Source organism: Megalops cyprinoides, chromosome 18, assembly GCF_013368585.1.
Source record: "Megalops cyprinoides isolate fMegCyp1 chromosome 18, fMegCyp1.pri, whole genome shotgun sequence".
NCBI lineage: Eukaryota > Metazoa > Chordata > Actinopteri > Elopiformes > Megalopidae > Megalops > Megalops cyprinoides.
This window is the reverse complement of record NC_050600.1, coordinates 31072280-31081164: the sequence shown is the minus strand read 5'-3', so window position 1 is coordinate 31081164 and position 8885 is coordinate 31072280. Positions and strand designations below refer to the sequence as shown.

At 42.5% G+C, this 8885-nt stretch overlaps 1 pseudogene; it reads right to left on the bottom strand.

Annotated features, from left to right (window-relative positions):
• Positions 1 to 208: 208 nt before the first annotated feature.
• Positions 209 to 8885, bottom strand: LOC118793059 (annotated as a pseudogene).

Below are 8885 nucleotides of genomic sequence, written 5' to 3'. Positions count from 1 at the left end.
ACAGGTTCCAATTACTAGTTAGTTGCCACTGGATTGGCCTATGTTTAGCCTTGGAATTTAAAACATTTTAACACGGAAATTTGAATATTAATTTGAACTCGTCTTCATTTCTGTTTAAAATATCGAACAGGATTTTTTATTAGTGACAGCCCTAATGCCCTTCATATACAACATATCACATTTGCTGCGCTACACAAGAAATTTCCATTCAGAATTTAAGGTTGGAGAAGTCACTATCTGTATCACTTTTAACATAGTTGTTGGAGATATCGAAGAGAGGAAACGAGTGGCCTAAAACAGTGACAAAAACAATAAAGAAAACCGATTTATTAAAACTTTTTTAAAAAAACTTTTTTAAAAAAACATTAACAGGATTTTAAAATTGAATAAATAGCTAAAACAAACTTAAAAAGAAATGTATTTGGAACAATATAACAGGCTAAACCATGACAAAATACATACAGTCATGGTCTTTGGCATACTGCAGCCAATTTTTCGCTGACGTACAGACGTCAGCATCTGGGGCATCTTTGAAGTTTGCCCGCACAGCTCCTTAAAGACAAAAACAAAACACATTATTGAGTCATTATTGTATCAGTTAACCCCACAACCCCGCTTAAGGGTTTCTAAACACTATTTTAACAGTGTAGTTACTGTGTTTTAGCAGCATGCCGCACTGTAGGCAAAACGGCACTTATCCACTTAACGAAGCTATGTTTTGCCTTTTAACCATATGACACTAACCTAGCGCACACTATCTTATTGATAGCGCTATGGTATGGGCTATAGATAGCCTACTACAGCCACTGTCATAAAAATTGAGGCCAGATGGAATATTTTCTTTGAATATCTGTGACACCCTTATAACGTTAACCACTTCACCATTTGTACGAAATAAAAAACGTAGCCTTAGCTAACCAAGCAGTGTGGGATTAGCTAAAACGGCTAAATATCCTACGTACACTATATGGACAAAAGTATGCGGACGCCTGACCATTACATTGTATTCAAATACATATACTTTAATATAGAGTTGGTCCCCTGTAGCGAAAGGCAAGAGCAGTCACCCCACCCAGCCTTGAACCCAGGTCTACAGGGTACCAAACATGTGACTTTGACCGCAACACCAAAGAGCCAGGCTCGCTGGTATGGCAGTCAGAACACATACTCGACTGTAGTGACGGCACTCCATCACACTGCCCTCCCCTTCAGGAAACGTGCCCATGCACTTCACACACCATGGTGTCCCTCACACATTCCCCTGCCGTACTATCCCAGGGTGCCCCACTCACTAGTGCTTCACCCATCTCTGGGGTCCCTCACACTGAGGTCAGCCAAACCTGGGGGTCCTTCATACAGCTCACACACTGGGCACGCCTCTGGTGGCCTCGCAGCCAGCCATCCCACTCTAACACCATTTGTAGCGAAGGGCGAGAGCAGTCACCCCACCCGGCATCGAGCCCGAGTCTACGGGGTAACAACCATGCAACTTTGACCGCGACGCCAAAGAGCTAGGCTCATTGGTATGGCAGTCAGAGCACACACTCAACCGTAGTGACGGCATTCCATCACATCCCCCTTTCGCAGCTAAAATAGCTTCCACTCTTCTTGGAAGGCTTTCCACAAGATTTTGGAGTGTTTCTGTGGGAATTTGTGCCCATTCATTCTGTAGAGCATTTATGAGGTCAGGCACAGATGTTGGACGAGAAGGCCTGGCTCGCAATCTCCGTTCCAGTTCATCCCAAAGGTGCTCGATGAGGTTGAGGTCAGGGCTCTGTGCCGGCCAGTCAACTTCTTCACCACTGAACTCATCAAACTATGTCTTTATAGTCCTTGCTTTGTGCACTGGGGCACAGTCATGTTGGAATAGAAAAGGGCCTTCCCCAAACTGTTGCCACAAAGTTGGAAGCATAGCATTGTCCAAAATGTCTTGGTATGCTGAAGCATTAAGTTTGCCCTTCACTGGAGATAAGGGGCCTAGCCCAAACCCTGAAAAACAGGTGTGGCCAAATACTTTTGTCCATATAGTGTAGCTACTCACGCTAGCTAATTTACCTCAGAACCAGGTAACGTTATGTAAATCCATCTCACTAAAAGTGGTTAAAACTACCAACATACGACAACAAATAAATATATAAATACCATATATTAAAGTAACCATTCCAATTCAAACTGTACGCTAATTAGACATGATACATTTACTTATTTAACGAAATATAAGACAACTGTTATTAGGTAGGCTACTTACCCAGATGCGGCTTTACTTCTCTCTTCAGATTGAGACTGAGAGCTGTCTCACACCGTTTCAGCTGAACTTCAAAAATGTCCTTGCAATTGTCCAGAGCTAACGGAACATTAATTGCGAAAATGCCATGGTTGGGTAAAAGTCACAATGCAAATGTAGTGCCAACGTTGGTTCATGACAGTTATGCAATGGTTGGGGTAGAGTGTTAGTCCAACGTTGTACCAATGTTGCCTCATGATGATTATGTGACCGTTGGGCTAAAGTGGCATCCCAACGGTGTGCCAACGTTGGCAACAGATGGTGACGGTCGCCAACCATAATGACCATAAGCCAACGTTGGCCCAACCACCGCATGTTTACTAGGTTTCTGGAACGGAAAACCCAGAGTTTCCCTTATCTCAGGGTAAACAAACTCAGAGTTTTCACTAAACTCGCTTTCTGAAGCAGGGCCCTGAGGGCTGTAGGCTACTATGAAGGTAGTTTAACCTCAGATTTAACTCGGGGTTATCAAGGAAAGTCAGGGTTGACAAACTCTGATTGCCTGAGTTGGTGTTAAACGGTACTACGACGGTGATTAAGATGTCGGTTAGTTGATTCGGTGTTAACTTAATCGGAGTTTGTGCGTATTCGCATTAAAGGGGCGTGTTCGGCAAGGCAGGCAGAGTTTTTGCATAATGGCTCGTGCTCCGTATTTTTCCCCGGAAGAATGCACGTTGATAATGTCAGGATATGAGGGGTTTAAAGAAACGTTAACAGCTAAATATAACACCGTGGCAGCTAACAAAGCCAGGAAGGCTTGTTGGCAGCTTATTGCCGACAGAGTAAATTCGTAAGAACAGTGCTGCTGTCGTAGGCCTATGTTCTCTAGTTTGTCTTACGGACTCTTCTTTTATATGTAATATGATTGAGATGTAAGGACACGTAAAATAGTCTATCTAAATATGTGAAAACAATTAGGATAATTTAATTACAGCCTAAGCATGGGCTACATTTCTGAGATTGACCGTTCCTCACTGTTAATGAATTAAGATCTACTCCCTAAAGCACCTTGGCTGTAGGGTTACTTGTATGAATGTAATGCTATTGTGTTAAGAACAACTTCATTCTAACAATCATTTCAGCTGCAACCCCAGTGGAAAGCGCACCTGGCAATAAGTCAGGATGAAATATAAAAATATTCTATCAAGTGGTATTCATAGTTCTCATCATTAATACTGAGTACAGATGTGGTGTGTAGCCTACACTTATAATGGCTTATTCATGTGTTCACAGCAAACAGAAAAAAGGCAGAGATAGTGAAAACTGGAGGAGGGCCACGTCCTGCTACATTTTCACAGGCAGAGGAGTTGGCAATGGCGAAAGGGCAATGGATTGAGGGGGCGGTCAGTTCTGACCCAGGTGGCAGCTCAATGTCCACCCTTTACGTACAGGGTAATATCATATCAATTGTTTTGATTGCCCAGTTTAAAATAATTTTATGTAGTTCACATGCCTGTCTCATGTACAGTTGAGGGGGATACTATACTCCAGCCACCAGCATGCCCCTCATCTGACTCTCAGGTAGAGGTAAGTGTGGAAATAATTGAGGAGTTCTGTGGATTTATCAATGTTGATACTGTATGTTGATACAACCTAACAGCTTTTCTCTTTAATTTTTTTTTCAGGAGGACTTGGGTGAAGAGACCACATCAGCCATGTCTGACAATTTAACGGTGACTAACATAGGCTAATACTAGGCTATGTATGGCAAATTGTTATGAGCTGATGTTTCCAGTCATACATCTATTGAATGAGAATGAGGCTTCAAGAGAACAAAGCTTTGCTCAGTTGGCAATCACATTATTGTCTTTCAGGAAGAGCTAAATCAACCACTTGCCCCACCCATGGCTACCTCCTCTCAGGCCTCTCACAGAACTCAAAGGGTAGCTTTTCCTTTGCTATTAATAGGATTATTCATACTGGCAATATGTAACACTAATGATGCCGAATCCTGCATGCCATGTTCGTTCTCTCAATGTGTTTTGCTGTGCAGGCTGGATCTGACCCATCTGATGTGCGGTCACTCTATAAGTGTATGCTTGAGCTCGACTGCCAGAAAATAATGCTACAAATAAAAAAAAAAAACTGGAAATAGGAAAACTGGAACATGACAAAAAGGTATTGCTATACATTGACCATGCTTTGATCAATATGTCTCTACCATCTGTAACTTTTTTCTTTTAATTTTTAGGAAAGGGAGAATGCCAATAAATAAATACATAAATCAAAAAATAATAATTTTGTGTGTCTTTTTTTATTAGTGGAAAAACTAATTTGTGATGGCCTCTCTGACAGCTCTTCCTGTTGGGTGATCTAACGTCACTGGGTCCATTACATCTGGTGGCATCGGCAGCTGGTGCTCTCTCTTTTCTAATAGTGGCAATGCTATGGAGCACCACACATGCTGCCACCACCTCACATGCCTGCTCTGGACGCACCCGCAAGCCTTGCAGGCAGGCAAAGTGTGCTTTGATGACCCCAAATGTCATCTCTTTCCAGACCCTTGTGTTACTGTGAGCCATGTTATAATTTATTTGTTCCCTTGTTTGTGAGTCAGGATAGGGGGTCATCAGGTGACACAGACACGGGTAGCCTCGGTCCCCAAGCAGCAGGCCATCAAAATGCCCTTTGAACGATAGAAAGAAGTTGTCACAGTACAGCATGATGTGTGAAATATAGGGTGGTGGTTGTCTTACCTTGTTCAAATCTCTGACCAAGAGTGGATTCCCAAAAAATGCATGAATCGTGCACTGACCCAGGCCACCTAGCCTCCAGACTGGTCACCATTAAATGGGGATCACATGTCATCTGACAAAGGATTTCGGGCCATTTAACATACTACCATTGTAAGAAAATCACCATCTAATGCGTCTTTAATTGTCTTGAATATAAGTAGAATTTGTAGAGGACAAAATAATATAGGTTAACCTACATGTCAGATCAAATACGATATGACCAAATACCTGAACACTGATGCTGTGAAATGACTTCCTATTCACATAATCCCCCTCATGTTCTCCCAGGGGTGCTCTAATGGGGATATGCATACAGTCAATCGCACCAATCACCCTCGGGATTCCTATGGGAAAAAAATGTGTTCTATATATATGCCTAGCCTATGCATATTAAAAATAGACCAAGTGTTTTTATATTGTGAAATACTTGCGATTGCTTAAAAAGCCTCTTTGATCTTTAGAACGCTTAAATGGCCAGGGAACACAACAAATGCGTCCAGCAGTTTAGTGAGAGCAAATACCACCTTGTGAACTGCACGGCATACAGTATTCTTGCTCAGATGTACAGCATCACCGATGGAATTCATTGAAGTGTCCGCTGGCAAAATATCACAAAGCAAGGCACACTGTCTGTTCAACAGTGAGGGCATTACTCCAGCGAGTGCCATTCAGTGGCATTACTAGCATGTCACCCTGGGGTGGGCATTTGGATATGTGGGGTGGGCAACTATATCCAATATGAAAAGAGCCACAACTCAAAAACCTCTCTTTCTGCCTGTACAACACAAGTTACTTTTCATTCAAAAATACTCTGATAAAAGCTGTAGGCCCACATATACTACAGTTGTGCTATTCCCACATGACAAAAAATATTACAACTGCTGATTATTTCCATTTATATTGTAATTGCAGTTATTAATGTAGTTTGATAGACACAAAATTTACAGAAATGAAGGATCAGAGTGCAGTACTAGCAAACTTAATGCAGAATTACAGGCTGTCATTTTCAAGCCTAGTAAGACAAGAATATTAGATGCAAGATAGCCTTGTGTTTTCTTTTGGGTACATTTAGCCTTATCACAACAGCTGCAAATCAAAATTGATACATTAATACAATTTTGTATTACCGTGCTCAGATTAAAAGTGCTTCCTTTTTTCGTAAATTCTATTAAAAATGAAAAGTGCAACTTCAATAAAACCTGGTCAAGTAGCAAGATGCTATGTTACAACTTTGTCCAAGTCATCATCATAGAATCGGACCAAGACATTTAAAATTCTGTCCATGTTGCGGTTTGTGGACTCGTCAACGTTCAGTGAAAACATCTGTTTTGACAGCTTGTGCGCTAAACATTGCCTAATGTGACAGGCAATGCCGTGAGTGGATAGGTAGCTGACCTGTGTATTTGACACGCGCTGGCGCTATCCTGAAAGACAGGTCATGTTTCGCTATAAAATGTACAAACGCGGACTTTATGATTGCACACGACTGGATTCATCTTGAATGGATGAAGCGGCAGCAGCTCCACCGGCCATAGCTCTCGGCAACGTTGATGAATAACGAAGAGCCCGAACAGCTGCTTTGTGTGAGGGATCTGTATCATGCCGATACAATGCCTTTTGCTGCCTTCCCATACTGTATTTTTTCGAACACGTGGTGCAAAGCAGGTCCCCGGGATCGTTTAATTTGTGACAACACAAGCCGAACGTTTGTCCGTCATTACCGTTTTCATCTAACCAAGCCTACCGCCATTTATTTTTCACCTCCTGTTCTATTGTGATTGTGTCTGCGCCAACCTTCATAAGTTTCCCTTCCATGCCCCATCTATTTCAATGCATGCTAGCCTATTGAGCAGTAATCAACTGATACAGTTCCTGCAAATACTTCCTGGCACCGCCTCACATTAGTTGAAACTACTTGCTGATTGGAAGCACAGTCCTCTCGTGCCAGTACATCGCCTAAACAGGCTACCATTGGTTAAAACTCATCCGCAAAAACACCGCGTCAGTGATTGTTTTTTAATAAAATTGCGCTCTGGTCTGGTAATATCAGAGCTCGTATACGCTAGTAATAATTCATTGCCTGATTTAAAGTCTCTGCACGCCGGAGATCTTTAACCCATGAGATATGTCTGTGCTGATATTCTTGCCAAGCACACATAGCCCGCACATGACACTGGATGCATGTTTTTGGAAGCCACTGTCTCGGTCAAGGGCACGTTTCCTATTTGTGAAGCCACGCTTGGTGAATATATCCTCCTTATCACCGGCACCCAACCTACGACACGAAAAACAGAAAACTGCATCACGCTGTGCTGAATACTCCAGCCACGGTCGAGACTGGTACCAGCTCGCGCTAAATCATCGTCTTCTGGCCAAACATACGTTTAGGGTAACTTGCCAAAATCGGCTGGGAAGGTTTATCATTATTCAAGCCCCAGTCTTTGACAGTGGAAGCATTCAGGGGTGGCAGGTCGTGTATTTTTAATGTCGGGTGCCGCCGACACTGAAGCAGGGCTAGATCGGCAGAAACAGCAATGGTCTGTGATCTTGGTAGACCATTTTTGAATAAGCCATCTATCTATGCATTCTTAAAACTCAAGAAACTTAACTATCCAAGTCAGCTTGCCAGGTTACTTTAAGACAAACCAGCAAGGAACTATAGCGACTTAACACTGGTTAAGTGCCACTAAACACTAGTCAACACTACGAATGAGAAAAAAATGGATAAAAGTTTTATGAACAATTCAAAAGTCTTCTTTCGGGCAAAATTAGCCTATGGAAAACGTTGGTGACTCGCACAAGAACCGGCCAGTAGCATTTTCCCGTTTAAATGAAAGCGCGCTGACACAAGGTTATGCTGATAACTGGTGAAAGTTCAAGACCACTCCTCTTCCATTATGTCACACATTTGAAATAACCAATGATTCATTAGAGAAATATAAAAGCGGAGATAAGCCATAGGCCTAGACTATATAAATTCAGATAAACCTTTAATTTAACCGATTTTTCATAGGGTGGGCAAACGAGCCTTTTGGGTGGCAATGCACCCCAGCCCACCCGTCTGGCCTTAGAAGCCGACAAAGATACTAAATTCCCTCAGATGAGAATCGATATCTTTCATACAGAACATTATCGGGGTAAGCTAGAGGATTCTGACGGCCTCTAAACATCCCTGCCCTGCGGAGTGAGCTTCTCACAACCCGTGCGCCAGTGTCGTCTGGGTCTTCCAAATGTGGCCAGCATTTTTCTCGACAAGACTGGAAGCGGAAGGGGCGGTGCTTATATAGGGTAACATCGAGTTAACCGCGAAGATAACCTGCTCGGAGCAGTTTAGAGATGCAGCGTCAATTGCCATGACAACTTACCTCGGGTAAGACTTATCCACCTTTCGTAGTACGGGTTAATCGGGAAGTTACACCCGACGTCACAAAGTTACCCCTGAAGTTACCTGGATAAGCCAGTTACCTCGCTTCGTAGTACAGCCCTCCGAAATGTTCTCAGTATTATGTTGCCGTACGATTCCAAAGAGTACAGCGTGAAACGCCCTCTACTGACCTGAATCACTGTTGAATAGTTCAGTAAACTACAGTGGTTTTGTGGATTATTTTAATTATGACGCTTAGACTACATAATATATTGTAGCGGTTGATAGTTAGCCACTGCTGCTAAGGAAGTGTGTGTTCCCATGATTCTTTTTGTTTTTGTCGTTAGCTTTTCTTTATGATTAATGTTCTTTTAAGACTTTGTTATGTTACTTTGTAACACAGTTATGTTAGGTCGTGTGTGTGGGAGACCCCATGTGTTTGTTCGGTGCGTTTAATGAACTAGGCTACCGTATGTGTGACAGATAGCGGGGGCAGTGACAT